Source organism: Cryptomeria japonica, chromosome 3, assembly GCF_030272615.1.
Source record: "Cryptomeria japonica chromosome 3, Sugi_1.0, whole genome shotgun sequence".
Classification (NCBI taxonomy): Eukaryota; Viridiplantae; Streptophyta; class Pinopsida; order Cupressales; family Cupressaceae; genus Cryptomeria; species Cryptomeria japonica.
This window is the reverse complement of record NC_081407.1, coordinates 218,897,942-218,921,871: the sequence shown is the minus strand read 5'-3', so window position 1 is coordinate 218,921,871 and position 23,930 is coordinate 218,897,942.

Sequence of the window (23,930 nt, the reverse complement as noted above, 5' to 3'; positions counted from 1 at the left end):
CCATGAGTTATTTTGCATCATAAAAAATAGAGCACATGTAAAATTTCAAGACATTTCCAGAAATGTAAGAAAATCCAACAAATTTGCTAATTTGCTACAAAAATTAATTTTTTATGAAAAATCATAAAAAAATCATAGAAAATGCAAAATTGATCCAAAAAATTTGAATTTTTTTACTGGAAACTCCTAATAGCATTCCAAACCTACTTAAAAAACATTCCTCCAAAAATTCCAAGCAGTTTGTGCAATATGATCAAAATAATGCAAAACCCTAACTTTTAAAGATCAGATTTTTAAGGAATTATTTTGCATCAAATATAAAATTAAAAAGAATAGATCTTGTGTATAATTATGAGATATTTCCAAAAATTTAAGAAAATCCAAAAAATTTGCTCATTTTCTCTCAAAATTAATTTTTTCATGAAAATGCATAAAAAATTCATAGAAAATTCAAGTATACTCCAAAAAATCTTCTTTTTTTACTGAGCACCTCTAATAATGTTCATGACCTACAACCAAAATTTGATTCCAAAATTCAAATCCGTTTGTGAGATCTAATCAAAATAATGAAAAACCCTAATTTTTAAGGATCCGATTTTTTAGGAAATATTTTGCATCAAAGATAAAATCACAAAGAATACATACTGTATATAATTCTGAGAGATTTCCAATAATGTAATAAAATCCAAAAAATTTGCTCATTTTCTCTCAAACTTATTTTTTTATGAAAATTCATAAAAATTCATAGAAAATGTAAATATGCTCCAAAAATTCTGAATTTTGGATTGAGAGTGTTTGATACTGTCTTCAACCTGCCAACAAAATTTGGTGCAAAAAGTCTAAGCAATGTGAAATCGGATCAGATCTCTTCAAGATCTTAATTTTGTGTCCAAAACCCTAGTTACACAAGGTTATTCTCCAAATTGTTTTACAAAACCGCAATATAGGGTTAGAAAAATCTGCAAAAAACATAGATCTAACAAAAATCCATGTTCCACCCGGTATGCCAAAATGTTTATGGTGAAAATGGATAATAACAATAATATTGAAAGACTAAATATATTCAACCACAAAACCCTAGCCTAATAACAACAAAGATCCACCATAACATATGAAGATTACCTAAGACATGCAAACCTAATAAAATCACAAATATTAAACCATCAAATGTCCAATAGGGTTTGAATCTCCATTGATCTTGCTTGATATATTTACTCTTAGATTTTATGTGTGCACAAGAGCTCAATAAAGAACGAAAATTTGGTTGCAAGTAGGCTTGATTGCATGTGAAAATTTGAAAGTGTAGCTGGGTTGATTAGCTGATTAGGGTTGATAATGAAGGAAGCATCTCCTTATATAGAAGACACTATAAGAAATGGAGGGATAAGATTGAGAGGTGTAAAAGATAAATGGTCAGCTAAGATTAGAGGGTAGGTAGAGGAAATAAGAAAATAATGAGAGGGTAGGTAGTGTAGGAATTAAGAGATGATTGACATGTGTCATGGGTATAAAAGGCTAATGAATTAATTAAATAAATAAAGATTTATTTAATTAATAGAAGAAATGAGATCAATTAAATAAATAAAAGTATTTATTTAATTTAAGAAAAGGATAATTAAATAAATAATAGTATTTATTTAAATGAGAAATATGGCTAGAAGAGGGTAAATGAATTAATTAAATAAATAAAGATATTTATTTAATTAGACAAGAAAATTTTAGGTGTCTACAATACCAAAACCTAAGACTAAATGTGTAGGTCGGCTCACTAAGAATATTACAATAAAATTAATTAGAAGTAAGTCAAGATACGTTTTATCATGTCGGCTCAACATCAATACCGATTGATTAAACCATCTCCATAACGTGTCATGCTGATTTGGAATAGATGACGCATGTCAGTCCATAACCTAGACCAATTTACTTGTAACAACAAATATGTCACCCCGATTAGACCAATAACCAAATCACCAAAACCAAGTGTCCTAACCATGTCTTCGACATAACCAAGTGATCTCCAGATGATAACAAGTCATCTTTTGTGCCGGTGAACAATATAACTTGTCGGTGAACTAAATACCGGTGACTGTGCATAAGTCACAAAACTTGCCGATGAACATAACCAAAGATCTCCAAAAGGATAAGTGTTGATAAGTGTTGACATCAATGATAAAACCAATGAAACATATCCATAATGCCAACAATCTCCCCCTTTGGCATTGATGGCAACACAAGATGGAAAAACCATCTAAGTGCCAAAGCAGAAATGCCAAAAACCAAAAACCAACAATCTCCAGAATAGATCAATACCAAAAATCAAAAATACAAATGTAGAGAGTAAGTATCTCTCCCCCAATGAATAATATCTCCCCGAAGGATAATGTTTTAATGGTTTTCCATAGATATCTCTCCCCCTTTGACATCAAATGCCAAAGTAATACAAATACCAGATAAAACCAGTTACAAATACCAACTACTCCCACTGAGAAGTAACTCTCCTCCATCAAAGTCGGAAAAAAGTTTCTTTGTAAATTCTATCGGTTTGATGCCAAGCATCAACTGTCTAAGTCTCTACTGGTGAGGGTATAACGCCAAGTTGTTCTCTGAGATATTCAAAAGTTTCTTTAGGAAAAATCTTAGTAAAGATATCTGCAATCTTCTCTTTAGTATTCACATAAACCAATCTCACTTCTTTTGCTTCAACATTCTCTTTCAGAAAATTGTATTTGATAGAAACATGTTTAGTTTTAGAGTGAAATACTAGATTCTTAGATATATCAATTGCTACTGAATTATTAAAATAAATGATTATAGGTTCTTTGCATTTTACCTTTATGTCCTTCAACATTTTCTTAATCCATAATACCCGAGTACAATTAGTTGCTGCTGCAACATATTCTGATTCTGCTATTGATAATGATGTACAACTCTGTTTCTTGCTCAACCATGAAATCAATCTACTACTAAGAAAGAATTCCCTGTCGATGGTTCTCTTTCTATCATCTACATCTCCTGCCCAATTAGCATCAGTGTATGCACATAAATCAAAATTTTCATCTTTAGGGTACCATAAACCAAGATTTGTTGTGCCTTGTAAATACCTAAAAATCATTTTCACTGCTGATTCATGACTTTCTCTAGGATTACTTTGAAATCTTGAAAGAATACACACTACATTCATTATATCAGGTCTTGTTTGTGTCAAATACATCAAACCTCCAATCATAGATTTGTATCTTGTCAGATTAATAGGAGCTAAATCATCCTTCAATGATAGTTTATCAGTTGTAGTCATAGAAGTACTTACCGGTTTAGAGTTTTCGATACCAAATTTATTTAGTAATTCCTTCAAGTACTTTGATTGACATAAGAATATACCTTTATCAGTATGTGAAATCTGCAATCCTAAAAACAATTTTATCTCTCCAATCATAGACATTTTAAATTCTCCCTGCATCTTGTTAGAAAGGTCTTTACACAATCCATCTTCTCCTCCAAAAATGATGTCATCAACAAAAAATTCAATAACCAAAATGTCTTCATTAGTCACTTTGAAATATAAGTTGCTATCAACATTGCCTTTAGTGTAACCAAGCTTCAAAAGATATTTGTCCAATCTAGCATACCAAGCTCTAGGAGCTTGCTTCAATCCATATAAAGCTTTCCTTAGTCTGCAAACCATATCTTTATCATTTGTCAATGAAAATACTTCAGGTTGTTCAATGTAAACTTCCTCTTCAAGATCACCATTCAGAAATGCACATTTTACATCCATTTGATATACTTTATAGTTCTCATGTGCTGCAAATACAAGAAATAATCTGACTGCCTCAATTCTAGCTATCAATGGAAAGGTTTCATTGTAATCAATTCCCTCTTTCTATGAATATGATTTAAACACTAATCTTGCTTTGTTTCTGATAACCTTACCATCTTCATTAATTTTATTTCTAAATACCCATTTAGTTCTAATTACATTTTTATTTTTAGGCCGGGGAACTAATGTCCATGTATTGTTCTTTTCAATTTGTTCCAATTCATCTTCCATAGCTTTAATCCAATGTTTATCTTCAGATGCCTCAATGAAAGATGCTAGTTTAATTTGAGAAATTAGACATACCTCTTCATTTGCCAGTCTTCCTCTTGTCATAACTCCTTGATACTTATTCCCAATTATCTGACTTTCAGAGTGATTAAATCTTACATACCTGGGTGTGTTCACTTGCTGTTGTTCTTCAGTCACTGTGAAATTCTCTGACTATGCCAGTGTGACTGGATCAACATTCTGTACCGGTGCACTCTGTATAGGTTCATTTGTGATTATCTCAACTGTCGGTTTAGAGTCCATAGATCTCGAATTTCTTCTAAAGTGTTCATCTATCTTCACATTTTCACTCTCAATGATTTTCTGTAATCTTTTATTAAAACATCTATATGCTTTTCTCTTAGATGAATAACCAAGAAATATTCCATCATCACTTCTAGGATAAAATTTACCAATATACTCATCTCTCCTAATGTAGCATTTACTTCGAAATATTCTGAAGTACTTAAGAGTAGGAATATTACCAAACCATAGTTCATAGGGTGTCTTACTAGTTTCATCTTTGATGTGAACTCTGTTGAAAGTGTATACCATTGTATTCACTGCTTCTCTCCAATACACATTAGGTAGATTTTCTTCTGATTCTGGTTGCATCCAGAATAGTTCTGTTCTTCCTTTCCATAATTCCATTTTGCTGAGGTGTCTGGGGTGCTGATAGTTGTCTTCTAATTCCATTCACTTCATAAAATGTATTGAATTACTTATATGTAAATTCACCTCCTTGATCTGATGCTAAACATTTGATTTTCTTACTGGTTTCATTCTCTATAAGTGCCTTGAATAATTTGAATTTTCCAAAAGCTTCTGATTTCTCCCCGAGAAAAGTAACCCAACACATTCTAGAATAATCATCAATGATTAGCATAAAGTATCTATCTCCCTGTAAACTTCTTGTTCTTGCTGGACCACATAAGTCAGTATGAATTAAATCAAGAACATCATTGGTTTTCTCATAAATACTCTTGAAAGTTGTTCTAACTTGCTTTCCCATTTGACATTCCTTACATACCAGATTATGAGGTTCTACAATATTAGGTAAATCCCTTACTGCCTTAGATGAACTAATCTTTACAATGCAATCAAAATTCACATGACAGTGCCTTTTATGCCATAGCCAACTTTCATAAATATGTGCAATAAAGCATGTCTTATCATTGTTATTCAAATGAAAGATATTACCTCTAGTCTGATTACAGGTTGCAATTTCCAAACCAGTTCTATTCATGATTTTGCATTTACCATTCTTGAATTGTAACTGAAATCCTTTTTCAACTATTTGACCAACACTCAAAAGATTATGCTTCAAACCTTCAACATAATAAACATTGTCAATATTGTGCTTGCCATCAAAAGATATAGTACCTTTTCCTCTGATTAAACAAGCTTTGTCATCTCCAAATTTTACTAGACCTCCATTGTATTCCTGAAAAGATAAGAATTTACTTTTATCACCAGTCATATGATGTGAACATCCATAATCTATAATCCATTCATCCTTTTCTTCTATTTTAGCTGCCAAGGCTTGCTCTACCGGTGGAACAATAGGTGTCAGTTGATCTTCTATTATTGCAACAAAATCCAATCCATTGTTTCCTAGTTCTTCATCAAAATCATCAGTAACTCCTTCATCAACATAGTAACATGATTTGTCTCTATGCTTCTTAAATCTATATCTTTGATATTTAGGGTTAGGCTTAAATGTTCTTTTAGCTTCTTCTCTCAATCTTGCATGTCTGTCAGGACATCTAGATGCCATATGACCAATTTTATTGTAGTTAAAACATTTAAAGGGTGCTTTACCTTCATACTTACTTCCAATAGGACCTTTAGGCATTTTTCTTGGAAATAGTGCTTCAAGTTCTTCGAGTTCTTCATTTTCCCTCCTGATGTCTTCAAGTTCTCTTGCATAAAGTGCTTTCCAATCAGATTTATCAGTTGATGATGAAGATACTGCAGATGATGATGCTTTGAAAGCTAAATCCGTTTTAATTGTAGCAAGAGGACCAAATTCCTCAAGCTCAAATGTTGAAAGTTTTCCAACCAAGGTATCTCTAGATACTGATGTATTAGGCATATTTCTTAACTCATTAATAGCAGTTGCTTTCATTTTGTATGCCGGTGAAAATGATCTTAAAACTTTAGAAACAATTTCTTCTTCACTTAAGGAACCTCCACAACATTGTATTCCCATAACCCTTTCCATAAAAGCAAAAATTCTTTCATCTTGTTCCATTTTCAAATTTTCATACATGACCTGGAAGCATTCCAGTTTAGCAATTTTGAAAGTGGAATCACCTTCATTCAATGTCTCTAATTTATCCCAAATAGCTTTAGCAGTAGATCGGTCTGATAATCTCACAATTTACTGATCTGATAAGGTGCTCAAAAGTGCTTCTCTTGCTTTGAAATCAATCTCCTAATCCTTACTCAATGTAGGTGGATTAGGTTGACCTGGTGTAGGACCAACATAGCCATTTTGTGTAACATCCCATGTCTTTTCCAATGCAATTCAGATGTGTCTCCATTCTGATCTTCCATATACCATAGTTAGTTCCATCAAGTTTCAGACTGTCCTTCCTAAAATAGTTATTTGCAGTAGAATCTCCTCAAGTTGTTAAACTTCTGTAAAAGAGGACTTAGCTCTAATACCAATTGTTAGGACCCGGAGGCAATTAAGAGGGGGGAAAGAATAAGTTGTCTAATAATTTCAACCCAAATATAACTTAATCAAACTTGATACTTAATTCTGGTTAACATATTAACAGTTAATATTAATACTGGTGAAGCTTAATGCATGAAACAGAAAGAGAAACAACATCCACAACACATAACACAAAGATTTGTATGTGAAAACCTTGTAAGGGGAAAAACCACAATGGGAAACCTTACCCACATTCAGATGATACTACTACAGATAGTATGTGTGTACAAATGGGGTCTGCACATGCAGAAAGGCTAGATGCCTAGAGCTCACTGCTCAATCACAAGAAGGGAGTCACACTGACTACAATTGGATGATTAAATCCAATGATAATGTACTTCTCAAAGTAGCATCTCCAATGCTGGATTCAGTACCGGTTAAGCTCTGAATATCTCCTTCAAACCTTCCTTGAACCTTCTCTATGGTCTGCTCATATGATCTTCAATATTCGCACATACCATGTTACAATAACATAACCATATACTGATATCTTCCTTCAGCCTATTACATTATCTCACAGATGAGATCTTATATATATACACCAAAACCTAAGACTAAATGTGTAGGTTGGCTCACTAAGAATATTACAATAAAATCAATTACAAGTAAGTCAAGATGTAATGCATCATGTCGGCTCAACATCAATACCGATTGATTAAACCATCTCCATAATGTGTCGTGCTGATCTGGAATAGATGACGCATCCCGGTCCATAACCTAGACCAATTTACCTATAACAACAAATATGTCAACCCGATTAGACCAATAACCAAATCACCAAAACCAAGTGATCTCCAAATGATAACAAGTCATCATTTGTACTAGTGAACAATATAACCTGCCGGTGAACCAAATACTGGTGACTATGCATAAGTCACTGAACTTGTCGGTGAACATAACCAAAGTTCTCTAGAAGGATAAGTGTTGATAAGTGTTGACATCAATGAAAAAACCAATAAAACATATCCATAATACCAACATTCTCGAGAAATATCGTATTCAACATAGATTTTCTACACCTTATTAGCCCCAATCAAATGCTCAAGTTGAGTCTTCTAATAGGATAATTGAACAAATTCTTCGAAAGACTATAAACATGCATGGTAAGAATTTGCATACTCAATTAACCTATGCTTCATGGGCTTATTGCATGAGTGTATATGTTGTACTTCTTATAATCTATTTTATGGTGTTGATGCAATTGTGCCTTTGGAGTTAGAAATTCCTTCTTTGAGAGTCTCTCTTAGGGGTATAGTGGATGATGACTGCTATAGAGAGAAAATACTTCAACAACTTGAGATGCTTGATGAACGATATATAAATTCCCTCGAGCATATTCAAGCATATCATAAAACTTTGCAACAAAGCTCCAATTATAAGGTTATTCAACGTTCCTTCTTAGTAGGGGATTTAGTCCTTTATGAGAATTAGCGCAATGTGAATGCCTTACCTGAGGAGAGGAAAATTCAGTTCTAATTTGTTTGGACCATACATTGTTGTCGAGGTCTATGGATCAAGTTCTTACATGATAGAAGATGTGGAAGGTACACCTCTCAAGGAACCCATAAATGCTATGCATCTTCGTAGATACTAGGCCTAGTTCTCTCTTTCTACTTTCTTCTCTCTCTGTCTCTCTCTCTCTATATATCTCTTTCTTCAAAATTGGGTAATATGTTAGCATGTCTTCATTAAAGTATGTAAGATGGAATGATGTTACATTGTTTGGTCTACAATACTTCATTCTTGACAAGCATGTTTCATTACTTTATTGTTTGTCTTGGATTCTTTTTATATAAATTGTAATGGATTTACATTTCATATGTGCTAGCATGTTATACAATTTCTTATGTGTTAAGTAGAATTATATCATGTTGTGTTTAATTAGAGTTAATTAAATCACATTATTTATATAGTTCTTAGGCTTAATACATTCTTCTTTTACATCATCAAATTAGCATTTGATTAAATACTTAGTTATTTAATTAAATCAAACATGTATCAATTTAATCATGAAGTGTTGAGAAATCAATCACATGGAAATTCAAATTAGATATACATGCTCATTACTCAATATATTACTTCTAATCTAAGAAATGCATATATTGTTCAAGCATTAAAATAACATAATCATGAGTGCCATCATATATATACATCAATACATCAAGCTCATATCCTAGGACTAGTAGTTGCAAGATGGTGGCTAGATTCCCCCTCCCGATCTAGCCGTGGGAGTGGCCCCATGGGGGTGTATCATGATATGGACCATGAGTGACTCCGTGAGGAGCTCATGCTATCCCTCTCCATCATGATCCATCGGTATGTGGCTTCCTCTATCTCTGACGTTGCTAGGTCATGCTCTGTTTGTCGTAATCACTCTTGTAGGACCTCCACCTCCATTTGAATAGGGGAGAAAAGGTCCTCATGTTGTCCTAAATTCCTCTGGGATCTATGCACTATCTGTGAGGAAATAGGAATGTGCGTAGTCACAATAAGGTCTATCACTGCATTTTGAATCAGAGAATGCCACTCCTGGACGGTAGCTGCACGATAGAAATTTTTCATCAGTAACATTCTATATCATCAAATATAAAGTAGGTAAGATACATATATAAATCAATAATTGTACATATTACCTGGATCTCCCTCTTGACAGTAGGGATCTTGGATAGCAACCACCATAGATTGGGACCCGCTAGGCTCTCCGCGCTCGTACTTGTTAGGTCCCGGAGACAACTGAGAGGTGGGGGGTGAATCAGTTGTCAAATAAATTCAAACCAAAAACAACTTAACCAACTTAATGCTTAATACCGGTAAACCAATTTAATATGTTGGTAGATAGTTTTAACATTTAATTGCTATACCGGTAAGGATTAGTGCATGAAACATAAAGACAAAGTCATCCACAACACATAACACCAATATTTGTATGTGGAAACCCTGTAAGGGGAAAAACCACGATGGGAAACCTTACCCACAATCAAATGATACTACTGCAGATAGTAAGTGTACATAAATGGGGTCTGCACATGTAGAAAGGCCAAGTTCCTAGAGCTCACTGATCAATCACAAAATGGGAGTCACACTGATTACAGTTGGATGGTTAAATCCAATAAGAATGTACTGCACAAAATAACATCTTCATATGCTGGATTTAGTACTGGTGTAGTTCTGATTGTCTTCATAAAAACCTTTCTTCAATCTTCAAATGATGTCTGCATGTATAGCTCTACTTATTCTCGCATATACCTTCACACAATCCTTTTTCGCATTCCACATTTGATCTTACAAATAAGATCTTACATTTATACCATAACTTAAGACCAATTTTAGTAGGTCGGCTCTACAAGATATTACAATAAAAACATTTTACAAACAATACAATATCCGATTGAATAACCGATTCAACATGTCGGCTTAATGCATTTACAACAATAATTAATCATCTCCATAGCATGTCATGCTGATCTGGAAAAATAAACCTGCTGGTGTAACCCTGGACCTATTTACCTATAACAAGAAATATTCAAATATGAACATATCAATAAACAAAACTCTAGGACAAGATATCCAAATGATGTCTTCGACATTACCAAGTGTTTTCCATATCATTCCAAGTGTCGGTGATCATTATATCATGTCAGTGTACCAGATACTGGTGACTGTGCATGAGTCACTTGCTTGCCAGTGAATGTTGCTGATTCTCTAAAGTGCCAGAGTTGATAAGTGTTTAGTAGGTGTTGACATCAATGACAAAACCATACCAAAATACCAACAATCTCTCCCTTTGACATTGATGGCAACACAAGATGGAAAAACCATCAAAGTGCCAAAATAGAAATGCCAAATACCAAAAACCAGAAATCAAAATACAGATACAGAGAGTAATAATCTCTCCCAAACAACAATCTCCCCCCTGGGAGCAACATGTGTTTTCCTTGTGTTTTTCAAAGTTTTTCCATACCAATCTCTCCCCCTTTGACATCAAATGCCAAATTTATAACAAAACCAAGTTCATATACAAAATACCAATCAATTTAGTATACCAACTGCTCCCCCTGAGAAGTAGCTTCCCATCAAAGCCGGAATAAAAGATTTCTCTGTTATTTCTGCCGGTTGATGACAATCATCAACTTCCTAAGTCTCTACTGGTGGGGGTATGACCCCAAGCTGATCTCTGAGATATTCAAAAGTCTCCTTAAGCAGAGGTTTAGTAAAGATATCTACAATCTGCTCTTTAGTATTCACATAAACCAGTTTTATTTCCTTTGCTTCAACATTTTCCCTTAGAAAATTCAGTTTGATAGAAACATGTTTGGTTTTAGAATGTAATACCAGATTCTTAGATATGTCAATTGCTGTAGTGTTATCACAATAGATAGTAATAGGTTCCTTGCATTTTACCTTTATGTCTTTCAACATTTTCTTAAGCCATAGTACCTATGTACAGTTAGTTGCTGCTGCAACATATTCTAATTCTGCTGTTGATAAAGATGTACAACTTTGTTTCTTACTCAACTAAGAAACTAGTCTGTTTCCAAGAAAGAATGCTCCGCCAGTGGTGCTTTTTCTATCATCCACATCTCCTGCCCAATTTGAATCTGTGTATGCACATAATTCAAAGTTTCATCTCTAGGATACAATAATCTAAGATTTATAGTGCCTTGTAAGTACCGGAAAATCTTTTTTACTATTGATTCATGATTTTCTCTAGGATTACTTTGAAATCTTGAAACAATACATACTGCATTCATAATATCAGGTCTAGTTTGTGTCAAATACAGTAAACCTCCTATCATAGATTTGTATCTAGTTGGATTAACAAGTGTAGATTCATCCCTTTGTGATAATTTGTCATTTGTTGTCATAGGTGTGCTTACCGGTTTAGAGTTTTCCATCCCAAATTTCTTTAGTAACTCTTTTAAGTACTTGGATTGACTCAAGAATATACCTTTATCAGTCTGTGAAATCTGCAATCCTAAAAAGAATTTTATTTCTCCAATCATAGACATTTCAAATTCTTTCTGCATTTTAATAGAAAATTCTTTACACACTAGTCTTGCTTTATTTTTGACAACCTTACCATCTTCATTAAGTTTGTTTCTAAAAACCCATTTGGTTCCAATTACATTTTTATCTTTAGGCTAGGGAACTAATGTCCAAGTGTTGTTTTTCTCAATTTGTTCTAATTCTTCTTCCATAGCTTTAATCCAAAATTTATCTTCACATGCCTCATTAACAAATGATGGTTCAATTTGAGAAATAAGACACACCTCTTCATTTTCCAATCTTCCTCTTGTCATAACTCCTTTAAACTTGTTTCCAATTATTTGATCTTCAGAATGATTCAGTCTTACATACCGGGTGTCTTTGTTTGCTATTGTTCCTTAGTTACTGTGGAATCCTCAGATGATACTGGGGTAACTGGATCTTCATTCTGTACTAGTGGATTTAGAGTAGGTTCATTTTCCAAAATTTCTGTTGTCGGTTCAGAGTCTATATACCTTGAAGTTCCTCTGAATTGTTCATCAATCTTTACATTTGTACTTTCAACAATTTTCTGCAATCTTTTGTTAAAACATCTATATGCCTTTCTCTTAGATGAATAACCAAGAAATATTACTTCATCACTTCTAGGATCAAATTTTCCAATATACCCATCTCTTTTGATATAACATTTACTTCCAAAAATTCTAAAATACTTAAGAGTAGGAATATTACCAAACCATAGTTCATGAGGGGTCTTATCGATTTCACCTTTGATGTGAACTTTGTTGAATGTATAGATCGATGTACTAATTGCTTCTCTCCAATAGACATGTGGTAGGTTTGCTTCTGATAACATACTTCTTGCTGCATCCAAGATAGTTTTTTTTTTCCTTTCAACAACTCCATTCTGCTGTGGTGTCTGAGGTGCTGATAACTGTCTTCTGATTCCATTCACTTCACATAATGTATTAAATTCCTTAGATGTAAATTCTCCTCCTTTATCTGATCTTAGACATTTGATTTTCTTACCGGTTTCATTTTCAACTATTGCTTTGAATAGTTTGAACTTTCCCAGTGCTTCTGATTTTTCTCTAAGAAAAGTAACCCAACACATTCTAGAGTAGTCATCAATGATTAGCATGAAATATATATCACCGTGTAAGCTTTTAGTTCTAGCTGGACCACATAAATCAGTGTGAATCAAATCAAGAGCATTATTGGATTTTTTTGGAATACTTTTGAAACTAGCTCTAACTTGTTTTCCAAATTGACATTCCTTACATACTGTATTCTGAGGTTTGACAATTTTAGGTAAATCTCTAACTGCCTTAGTAGTACTAATCTTCACCATGCAATCAAAGTTTACATGACAGAGTCTCTTATACCATAGCCAACTTTCATCTATATGTGCAATCAAGCATGTCTTTTCACTGTTATTCAAGTGAAAGATATTACCTCTAGTTTGATTACCAGTTGCAATTTCCAAACCAGTTCTGTTCATGATTTTGCATTTTCCATTTTTAAATTGTAACTGAAATCCTTTCTCAACTAATTGACCAACACTCAAAAGATTATGCTTTAATCCTTCAACATAGTAAACATTGTCAGTGTTATGCTTACCATCAAGAGATATTGTACCCTTACCTTTGATTAAACAAGCTTTGTCATCTCCAAATCTCACTAAGCCTCCATTGTATTCTTGAAAGTTCAAGAATTTACCTTTGTCTCCTATCATATGATGTGAGCATCCTGAATCAATGATCCATTCATCCTTTACTTCAACTTTAGCTACCAAGGCCTGTACTACCGGTTGAGCAGTAGGTGCCGGTTGATCTTCTATTATAGCAACAAAAACCCATCCATTGTCTGCTGGATCCTCATCAGAATCATCAGTCACACCTTCATTAACAATGTAACAAGATTTGTCTTTATTCTTCTTTAATCTGTATCTCTGGTATTCAGGGTTAGGCTTGTATGTTCTTCTAGCTTATTCTCTTAGTCTAGCATGTCTATCAGGGCATCTTGAAGCCATATGACCAATCTTATTGTAGTTAAAACATTTAAAGGGTGCTTTACCTTCATACTTACTTCCAGCTGGACCTTTAGGCATTTTTCTTGCAAATAGTGCTTCAAGTTCTTCAAGTTCTTCATTTTATTTCCTACTTTCTTCAAGTTCTCTTACATAAAAGGCTTTCCAGTCAGATTTGTCAAATGATGGAGCAGATGATGTTGATTCTTTAAAATCCAAATCTGTCTTTATAGTAGCAACAAGACAAAATTCTTGAATTTCAAAAGATGAAAGTTTCCCAATTAATGTATCCCTAGTAACTGATGTATTAGGCATTGTTCTTAACTCATTTATAGCAGTGAATTTCATTTTATATGCTGGTGGTAATCCTCTTAAAACTTTTGAAACAATTTCATCTTCACTTAAGGTTCCTCCACAACATTTAATACCCAAAACAATCTCATTTACTCTTTCCATAAAAGCAAAAATCCTTTCATCTTCTTCCATTTTTGGATGTTCATACTTGACCCGGAAGCTTTCAAGTTTTGCAATTTTGACTGTGGAATCTCCTTCATTCAGTGTTTCCAAATGATCCCAAATAGCTTTAGTAGTAGACCTATCTGATAGTCCCATGATTTGTTGATCTAATAATGTGCTCAAAAGTGCTTCTCTTGCTTTGCAATCATTTTCCTCATCTTTAGTCAAGCTGGGTGGAGTGGGCTCACTCTGAGTAGGAGCAGTATAACCATTCTTTGTAACATCCCAAATGTCTTTTCCAATGCAATTTAGATGTGTCTCCATTCTGATCTTCCATATGCCATAGTTGGTTCCATCAAGTTTAGGACTGTCCTTCCTAAAATAGTTAGTAGACATTGGATCTCCTCAAGCTGTTAAACTTCTGCAAAAGAGCACTAGGCTCTGATACCAATTGTTAGGTCCTGGAGACAACTGAGAGTGGGTGGGGGGGTGAATCAGTTGTCAAATAAATTCAAACCAAAAACAACTTAACCAACTTAATGCTTAATACCGATAAACCAGTTTAATATGTCAATAGATAGTTTTAATAGTTAATTGCTATACTGGTAAGGATTAGTGCCAGAAACATAAAGACAAAGTCATCCATAACACATAACACCAATATTTGTACATAGAAACCCTGTAAGAGGAAAAACCATGGTGGGAAACCTTACCCATAATCAGATGATGCTATTGCAGATAGTAAGTGTACATAAATGGGGTTTGCACATGCAGAAAGGCCAAGCTCCTAGAGCTCACTGCTTAATCACAAAATGGGAGTCAAACTGACTACAGCTGGATGGTTAAATCCAATAAGAATGTACTGCACAAAATAGCATCTTCATATGCTGGATTCAGTACCGGTGTAGTTTTGATTGTCTTCACAAAAACCCTTCTTCAATCTTCAAATGATATCTACGTGTATAGCTCTACTTATTCTCGCATATACCTTCACGCAATCCTTTTTCGCATTCCACATTTGATCTTACAAATAAGATCTTACATTTATACCATAACCTACGACCAGATTTAGTAGGTCAGCTCTACAAGATATTACAATAAAACATTTTACAAACAATACAATATCCGATGCAATAACTGATTCAACATGTTGGCTTAATGCATTTACAACAATAGTTAATCATCTCCATAGTGTGTCGTGCTGATCTGGAAAGATAAAACTGCCAGTGTAACCCTGGACCTATTTGTCGGTAACAACAAATATGCAAATATGAATATATCAATAAACAAAACTCTAGGACAAGATGTCGAAATGATATCTTCGACTTTAGAAAGTGTTTTCCATATCATCGAAATGATATCTTCGACATTACCAAGTGTTTTCCATATCATTCCAAGTGCCAATGATCATTATATCTTGTCAGTGTACCAGATACTGGTGACTGTGCATGAGTCACTTGCTTGCCGGTGAATGTTGTTGATTCTCCAAAGTGCCAGAGTTGATAAGTGTTTAGTAGGTGTTGACATCAATGACAAAACCATACCAAAATACCAATAGTATTGTCTATGTACAGTAGGTGTGGGATGATGGGGACCAAGATCAGGACCCCTTATGGGGTCCCTCTCTGCCTCCAATGGGAGACTCGGTGGACCTAGGGCTATGGTATCCTCCCCAGAGTGATGAGGAACTGCATCTGACATGTCCTCCTACTTCTCCTCCTTATTTTCATCCTCCTTGTCCACCTCCTCCTCATCCTCCTCCTCATCCCCCTCCTCCTCTTCATCCTTGTCATCCTCCCCCTCTTCATCCTCCTCATCATCTCCATCTCGATCTCCCTCTCCGGTATCAGGATCATCTCCATCTCTATCTGCCTCCTGCTCCTCTATGTCCTCAACTTGATCATATGAACCCTTCTTAGATGTATCAGATCCCTCTCTATCGGCTGACTATCTCCATGGTCTGGGGTTCCCTCTAGGGTAGTCTACTAGGAAAATGGCTCTAGGGTATGTCCTCCCCACCATGAGATATACCATCGGTGCATGTCTAAATCATCTCTATAATCTGTTGCCATGTCTTGATCTGACCCATCTAAATGTGTGATGTCACTCTCATCACTAGTAGGCCTAGGAATGGCTCCTAGCCTTAGCATCATGTGTGAGTGTCATATGTACATTGACACATTGGTAGGTACACACTACTCAATCCTGAACTACTGCCAAACTCGGTCGAAGTAGAAGGGAATGACTATGTGGCTGTACCGCCCCTCTAGTAGATGATTCCTCTGCATGCTTAACATCTACTGGCGTATCCCTGCCCACATGTACATCCTAAGGTAGGGTCTCCATATGACCCCACGGACTATCAATCTATCTAAGCTCAACCTTTAATATACGAGATCATTGAATTGCCACTCATGGATAAGAGGATAATCATATACCCTAGGCTGCTCTGGAACTAGCTCTATGGGGGCTCCACCAGGCCTAGTGCAGGTAATATGCTCAAACATACACACCTGTAGTAGTGTGCATTTCATTAGGCTGCATCCCTATCCAAACACATACTCCCCAAGGTTGTGATAGAGATGTGCGAGCATGATTCGATCCCAAGAGTATACTCTCCTATATCTCTCCATAGCTTGTATGGCATAGATGAGTCCTCCACACATATGTGTGTCATACCGATTAGGGAACATGACTAATGCAAGGGTCACAATCATGAGTCACCTCACTAATGGAACCTCTATAGTAGGGTGTAGGATTCAGGTGACCATGATGCGGCCTCTCATCTTGCTGCGTATCACTCTCCCCATGACATATACTTTCTCTCTCCTATAATCCTCCTCTATTTGGTCGGATTTGTATCTTATAGTCTATCCTCTAATGGGAAGGTGCAGAATGTGGTATACATCCTCAAGGGTGACCGTCATCTCCCCCACAGGTAGTGAGAATGTCGAGGTGTTTGCATCCCACCTCTCCATCAGTGCTATTAACATCGCATAATGGAATCGAATGGACCACATGGTCATCACATCCCACAAGCCCATTACATGTAGAAAATCCCTCTCTCCCACTATCAACCTCGGGATCTGCTCCTGAAGGCTCCGAAAGGTGAGACTTACAGTATGCTCGCAGATGTATGATAGTGTCTACAAAATGCAAAGCAATCCATCATTAGTAATTGATCAATCATCTATCATCATCTAATCAATGCAATCATCCTATTAGTTCTAGAATTCATCACTTGATCCTATGTCATCGTTGCTCACCCCGAATAGGGACTAGGACGCCCTAAGTGGACTAGGGCACCCTACTAGGACAATGGTGCCCTACTGGTACCATGGCGCCCAAAAGGGACCATGGCACCCTAGGAGGAGCAGGGCTCCCTCGGACCCCTAGGTGTCCAAAGGGAGGGCCCGAGCCTGGACTAGGCAATGACATCATCACTTCTAAAAACTATGAAAAAATGAAAAAGTCAAAATGGAGTCAATGGATGGTCAACTCACCTCATTGAGCGGTTGGCCGATGAGTATGAAATTGCTCAGGATCTCCATCCTCGTAGGTCACTTAGGTCAGTGTTGAGGCATGATGGCTTTGTTACTACTTATCAGATTGCCATTAGTTTTATGTCAAAATTATACTATATACTTTAGTCAGTTATCTATTACCAAGATATTCAGTCGGTATGCACAGTCTAGTCGGTTACAGAAGAAAGCAGTCATGGAACGCAGTATACACCAAGCTGTTTACCGAGTATCTTTACATGTCTACCGAGCAGCAAAGATGACACACTGAGTGAAACGTGTTACTAGATTCATTGAACCTAGACATGCATATGAAAACGTGTTACAAGATCGAGGCACATCTAACCGTTATCACATTAGAAATTGCACTTAAAGAATGTGTATGATTTTGAGGTCATTTAACCAATGAAATAATTTGCATGGTTATTCATTCGATAAATCATGTTTGGAAGATCGAAGCAATGAATTGGATCACCGTCATAAGAGATCTTTTATATAGCATGAGTTAAGAGTTAAAGAGGTGTGTGCATGAGTGTAAGAAGACTGTTACAGAGACACAGAGGTCACCAAGAAGGTTTTCAGAGAACAATTGAAGAACAGAGTAAACAAAAGGGTCTACCGAGTTACTATATGGGTCACCGAGGTATGCTATAAGCAAGGTAATCTTATTCTGAGCACATAGAATTTGCTATAACATTCTAGATGTAAAGTTGTAGATATTTGTAATAATTTTATTGTAAAATTTTGAAGTTGTAAGAGAAACCTTTAACAGGGTAAAAGACTCTAATCAAGTCTATAAATTGTAAAGCCTCTAACTAGGTGCAACATTTAGATGAAATGTTGTAAAATCCTTTAGCAAGGTAGATCTAACAGATCTTGTTACTCCTAATAGGGTATGCTATTAGAAATAGCTAAACATGTATCTCTAACTGAGCACTCTTTATTATTGCAGTAGTGATTGTGGGTGCCATCCCCACCGCAGTTTTTCTCTCTAACCAAGAGTTTCTGCATAACCAAAATATATGTGTTATGGAGTGAATCATGTATGATTGTTATCTATTTGTTTTAGCTTTATATTATGTTACTGCACTATTCGGTTTATGCATAATAGTAAATTTATTGTTGAAGAAATGTTTTGAAGTACTGATTCACCCCTCCCCTCTCAGTACATTAGCTTTCCATATTGGGCCTAACAATTGGTATCAGAGCTTGAATCTTGGAAAAGGGTTTAACTACCTAAAGAGAAAGATCTTATCAATGGAAGGCTATAAACAATCTCAGAGGATTGTGTATCTGCAAGAAGAGATGGATCATGCTAATCAAGTGATTGCAGACATGCAAAGGCAAATGCAAAAATCTCTGAAAGTGAGAAGAAGATTATCTGATGATTTGTAGGATTCTCAAGAGTTAGTGGAACAAATTGAGACATCATCTGAGAATAATATATCTAAAGAAACTGAAGAAATGATTGGATTATTGAAAGAAAAGAACAAAGCACTGGCTGATCAACTGAAAGCAATGAAAAGAGAACATGAACATTTCAGCACACAGATGACTGAAAAATCTTGATGCATTGAGGATAGCTGAGGATAAAACAAGAGATCTACAAAGAGAGAAACAACAACTTGAAGTCTTCGTATCTGATAAGAATGATGAAATCACAAGGTTAACTAGAATTCAACAAAACCTATCAGATCAACTAGGTTATGCACATCATGAAGTAATTTTGAAGAATGATGAGAATCAAGCATTGAAACTTGAAGTATCAAAGTTAACCGATGAACTTGAAATAGAGAAGAAATCCAAAGAAACACTGAAGAAGAGTTATGAAGCATCAAAGATGTTGGATGAGCAACTGAATACAAGACGACCCAACAAAGATGCATGACTCGGTTACAAAGGAAAAGTCTCTACCGAGAAAGGAATTCATACTACTGAGAGAGGAGAATCATCAAAGCAAGCTGGAAACAAGAATAACATCAAAAGAAAGAAGCCTATTTGCAACTATTATGGAAATCAAGGTCACACTGCCAACATATGCCAAATCAGAAAAGGTAAGCAACCGAATGTCACTAAGTCTAATGGTTATTGTTACAATTGTAATAAATATGGTCACACATCTAATCAATGTAGGACAAAGTCTGTTAATAATTATCAGAAGGCAAAATTCAAAGGGTTTTGAAAAATTTGCAATAGATATGGACATAGTACTGAGAAGTGCTGGCTTAAGCAAAAGAACTATATGTGGTATGCACACCGAGAAAATGCTAGAGGTTACCGAACTCACACAGATCCTTACCGACAGTATTCTGCAGTACCATGGGATTACAATACAAGGATATGGTGTGAATGTTGTGGAAGATATGGACATATAAGTGCCAACTATTTTATAAGGTTTGGGATGAACAACTGAAGATCATGGAGAAATCCCGGTATGGCATGTTTTCATTGTCACAAAGTAGGACACTTAGCTAGAGATTGCAGAGATCAACCTAGAAAAGACACTGAAGAAATAAAAGAAAAATTAAAGATGATTTGGAAAAGGAAGGAAATTATGTCAAATGAAGAAAGCACCTTACCTACCGAGTTAGGTGCACCTATTCCAAATTAATTGGTAAAGGTACGAAGGGACTGCATTCTCTAAAGGTTAAAATCTTAAAAGTTCCTATTCTATTATGTAATTAATTCAAAATCTGCATAATTAAGATGTATTAGTAAGTTTGAAATTCTATCAAAGTCTTTTGAAGCACTTTACAGGAAGTCTATCAAGTCAGTGAATACAGGAAACCTGTCTAGTTGATGAATGAAGGAAGTTTGGTTACTCGGTCAAAACAGAAAAAGGAGAGTAAATCGGTTAAAGAGGAACTAAGTGTATTTAATGTTTTTGACCTAACCCGCACGGAGCCCAATAAGGTATTTTGTGTACTTAAAAGCATTTTCGTAGTCATTTTCACTTACCAAGTTTTTGAGAAAGCAGAGCAAGCGAATCTAAGGCGATCAAACCTCCTACAAAGAAAATTCAAGGTATTTACATCAATCTCAACACATCATTAAGCTGGTTTACCGATCTTATCTAGTTGCCATTATCTACTAAGTATAAAGCATCTATCGTTTGAAATCCTGAAACCCTAAGGACTCTTTGCTAGTTTTTATCTGAAATCCACAATGGCGCCCAAGATCCAAGGTCCCATAGTTGTCAAGAATGTAGAAAATCCCTCACTAAAATACTCTTTGACTCCCAAAGTTGCTTCTGAACTGGATGACAAAACCGCCTTTTCACTCATCCTGGATAGAGTGTTACTAGTCGAGGATGTGAGATTCTTCACCAAATGTCGTGTTGAAGAACTCGGTCATGTTGAAATCAAAGACACCTATGATGAGCTGTGTACCAATGGTAAATTGAACATCAAGTATGAGGACATCAAAATCAAGGGATTAACTGAAGCCCTAACCTATCCCCTTGTGTTCAAACTACAGTGGGTCAAGTTTGTTCTGAGCAAAGTTCACAGTGATTTCATGTGGCTAGAAGAGCAACCATTTAAGATTACTAAGGAAATCATTCATCTGATTATCGGTTACCCTATCTATGATCATGCCCGAGCCCAGAAGATGATATCACAGAAGGAATTGATCAGTTTAACCGAAGTGGAATCTGATTGCAGAGGATTGAAACTGAATAATGTCACAGATGAAGAACTAAAATTGGCCATTAGAGTAATGGGCTACTGTTTCTTCCAATCGGCAAGGGAAAATAGTGTTCCCTGTGCAGCAGTAGACCTGGCACACAAAATTCTGAAAAAGGGAATGAAAATTGATCTATGTGAGGTATTGTTGAAGAACCTATTTGAAAATCTAAACACCATCAGGAAGCCGAAGAAGAACAACTCGGCTAATACTCTAAAGTTTGGATCATTACTGGTATGCATGTTTTTCTATTTTGAAAAATTCTTTCCATTAGTCGGTAAAGTTGTTTGGGAACTACACCGACCAATCACCCATCAGATTAATGACTTCATCAAGAAGTTAGGTGATAATTTCAATGATATTGTGGATGATTACTTCAGTAAATTTCAAGAGAAAATGCATAACAGATATAGGATTCCACCCCAGCTAGTAGAGAAATACAAAAATGATATATGCTTTGAAGTTGACACCGATTACTGTTATGTGAATGTTGTGGAACCAAGGACTCAATCTTTGTCACTGATGGGTTATGAGATTGATTTTGACATCACAAAACAACAAATTGATGCATTTCTTACATTGCCAAGACATGCTATTGAGCTGAGGTATGGTACCTATGAGGAAGTAAAGGAAAAAGTAAAGATGAACATTGTAGTACCCAAAGCTACAAGAAAGGCATAAAAAATGATTAAGGTATTGTCAGAGAAATTCAGAGAAGACTCTTCCTCTACACCTATCAAAGGCACCATTGCCATTACCAAAGAGGAATCTGAAGCCCAAGAGACAGCTATAACACTGAGCACTAAATTGCCTAAGGGTAAAGTGTTGAAGAGAAAGAAACAGGACACATCAAAGGCCTCACTGACTCCACCTCTAGTAAAGTGACCTAACACTAGAGCATCTGCAGCCTCACCAAGTAAGAAATCAAAAAGTGTTACTGTTCCCAAGGTAATAAAGACATACAAGAAATCTACTCGGAGACTCATTTTGGCAAAAGAGTCGAGTGATACCGAATCAGAGGATGCAAGCAAATTCTAGATTGTAAAGAGCAAGAAGGTAAATATACATAGTGTTGAAAACTTCTGTGCTAATCTGAAAGAATATGGCGGATTTGGAGGATTTAGATATGTCAAGTATGAAACTAGGAACAATGATGAAAAGAGACAAATTGAAGAAGCTGTCACCTGCACACTTCTAAAGTTCTAGTTAGCTCCATTGGAACTAGCTAAGTCACTTCCAAATGAACTGTATCTGCATATTGATAATAGGTGGAAGTATGTAATGGACTCAGAGAAACAAATCAGAGAGAGAAGTCTAGTTCATTTATTTCCTGACATATCAGTTGCTGAAATAAAGGAACATCTGACAACCTACAATTCAAAGTTTCTTGTCAAACAAAGAGCGTTAAAACTGATGAATGGGATATATATTGAAGTTGAAAAGGAGACTAAAGCAAAGTGGTAGGAAATCTTCAAAATCATGGATTCCGGTGAGCAAGCTACAGTTGAAATCTTTGATGTCACTGAGCACAATCCTGATGTCACCAATCAAGGTCCTGATGCTACCAAACAAGACCCTGCTAGCACCATTCAAATAGATGAAGATGTCATGGATTTAGAGGCACCAAAACAGGAAATGATAGAAGGCACTACATATGCAAAACTTGTATCTAGTGAATCAGTCTTGGAACAAGTTTAGCCTTATCCACCGGTCAAGCAACCTGTCTCAACCGAAACTCCTCAAGATACAGATCAAGGCACTGAAGGTCACAAGTCTACAATAGGAGAAGGTACTACTCAAGAATAGACATCTCAAGCACCTTCTAACACTGAGACTGTTGCAACTGAGACAAAGAGTACCGAGACACAAAAGGAGTCTACAGAGGCTAAAGAAACCGCTCAAAGTGTTGCCTCTACCGAGCAACCTACCGAGGGTCATCAAGCCTCACAAGCCCTTGTCTTAGTTCCATCGGTGAAAGGTAAAGAAAAGAAAATGAAAAAGCATAGTTTTAAAGTTGATTTGTCAAAACCAATAGTGTTGCCCAATGTAGACATATCAAAATTGAAAGGGCAAGCACTCATTGATTTTGGTGAACTGTGCAAAGCAAAGGCCAAACAAGAGAAGCAAATGGCCATTCAAAAGAAAAAGAAAGTACTTCAGAAGGTAAAAGCACTCCTGATAGATATGCTACCTGAAGCTACAGTATCAACTGATGCAACCATCCACATTCAACTGGATGAACTCCTAACAAAGATGGAGACATCTAGAGTAGATGCATCGGAGTATTTGAGCAAGCTAAAAGACAAAGAGCTCACTGCAAAAATGATAGAAGAGGTACAAAAAGCTATAGCTATTAGCAAAGTTAAACTTGTCAAATTTATTGCTGAGTTGACCCCTCAACTCAAGCACATTCATTATTTATTTCAGAAACTCTACACATTTTCTTTA